This window comes from Apostichopus japonicus, chromosome 16, assembly GCF_037975245.1.
Source record: "Apostichopus japonicus isolate 1M-3 chromosome 16, ASM3797524v1, whole genome shotgun sequence".
NCBI lineage: Eukaryota > Metazoa > Echinodermata > Holothuroidea > Aspidochirotida > Stichopodidae > Apostichopus > Apostichopus japonicus.
In genome coordinates this window covers 38,841,251-38,843,220 of record NC_092576.1, presented here as the reverse complement: position 1 = coordinate 38,843,220, position 1,970 = coordinate 38,841,251, and the positions used below count along the sequence as shown (strand labels likewise).

Below are 1,970 nucleotides of genomic sequence, written 5' to 3'. Positions count from 1 at the left end.
TGCATTGCTATAGTGCTGATATAATCACCCCTGTTGCATGATACTACGAGACTGGAGAATAAGTAACAAAGAAAGTACAATTTAGCCAGCAGAGTACACGAGAGTTGACGGGAATAAACAATTATGTCGAACAGAACGTACACTATTGTGATCATGCATTTAATATGGTATCGTTTTATTTGTTTGTAGATACGATACAATAACAATCGCATAGGCACGTAAGGCTTAACCGCTTCTTATCTTCTTTCTGTAGATTTCTATATACTGCGTGAATTTGGCAAACGCTTTTAAAGAGCTCGATGGATATGGGAATATTATCCTCTACTCTGGTATCTCTCTACCAATCCTCACTGCACTAGAGATACTGGATATACAGACAGAGAAAGGCAGGAAAATAAGTCAAAACGAAGTGAATGCAACGTTGGAGAACATCCAGTATTGTCCAAGATTCAAGCAGTTGATGTAAAACCATTTATAAGTTAATTAGAGTAACAAAAAATGTAAACTTTATTATCTAAAATCAGCAAAGTTTGTAAATTGTGATTTTATTAAAAATAAACGTTTTCTGGCATCACGGATTTAATGAGTAAACTAACTTACCATAACTCAAAAGAAATCACATTGATAGTTGGAAGCTATACGGGCAAACATATAACACACTCTGCCTTACTTTACAGAAATACGCAAAGGTTGATTCGATTAAGGCTACCCTGCATCCTCTGTATCACCCATTTGCTTGTTTTTTTTTATTGCTTTCTGAAACAGGTTTGATTGATGCTTGCTGCTGAGTTCTGTCTCTATGGGACCTTCTTTGTTGAAATTGGAATCAAAGAATGTTAACGGTATAGTACAGTGCAGTTACTCGATATTCTCTTTCGTTCTGAACAGCATACTCGGAGATAAATTACATTAAACAGTGTCTTTGTTAGTCCGGTACCTTACCTGTTTTCCGCTATTCGTGGACGTATTCGTACAGAATTAGAACTTAATTACGTTCTTGGTACGTCTGCAGTAAATACTTCTCGATTTTTGTTTATTCTGGTTTAGTCGATGTACTGCTCATCACTTGTTATTGAAATGATTATTTTTATCATTTCTAGTTTTCTGCTTTCCCGACGGGCGGGAAGGGCGCCACTACAAGTTACATTTCCAGTCTGGTCATTGGATGCTGGACCCTGGAACTTCTTCAGTTTTTCTTGTAATTATATAACTCTTTTCCTCATTTGCGTACTCACAACGTGATTAGTATTGCGGTAATTACTGTGGAATTCGGATATATTAAAGCCCTGTTCACTATCCAACGCTTGGTATTATCTGTGGAAAATGACAACATTGTGCCGTTGTTGCTATTCTGTGATACTCCGACAGAACGCCATACCTTAAACAGCGCGACTTTATAATTGATACTGGAATTTGTTTTTTAGAGCGTTTGATGTAAGATAGTGTATACTTGGTGTCTGCGTCCTCTTATAAGGGTCACAAAAAGCTTCTTTTGATACAACGAAACATAGCTTCAACCAATATCCGCGGTCACTAAAGTGACATATTGAGATTGATCATCAAGTTCAACAATCAAGATGAACAATGAACGCACTTCATCATCAAGTTGAACAATGAACGCACTGAAAACAAAACTATGACGCGGCTGTCCGTGTCTAATGATGAAACTAACTAAAAGCTGTAAACTGTTTCTGTTTTATGAATCTGTTTAGTGAAGTAGAGGTTATGCTAAATTTACAATCAGTAATTTATCGTGGCATTCTCTTGATACATTGTGTTACTATTTCATAATTATAATTATATAATCGGTGGTTTTGAAATCCTGATAATTATGACTAATAATGTATCTTCCCCCTTTCTTACAGTTAAAGCCGTTGGAGAGGTATTGATAGAGGTAGATTATGCGACGATACAACTCTTCTGTCCTTTTGAATATGAAGTCTAGGCAATGTACTCCATTCCCAGGACTG

At 36.4% G+C, this 1,970-nt stretch overlaps 1 long non-coding RNA gene across 1 annotated transcript; it reads left to right on the top strand.

Moving 5' to 3' along the window:
• Positions 1-215: 215 nt before the first annotated feature.
• LOC139982586 (uncharacterized) lies at positions 216-1,202 on the top strand. Its single transcript, XR_011798208.1, has 3 exons — positions 216-462; positions 766-842; positions 1,101-1,202. It is a non-coding gene; the product is annotated as an uncharacterized lncRNA (long non-coding RNA).
• The last annotated feature ends 768 nt before the right edge of the window (positions 1,203-1,970 follow it).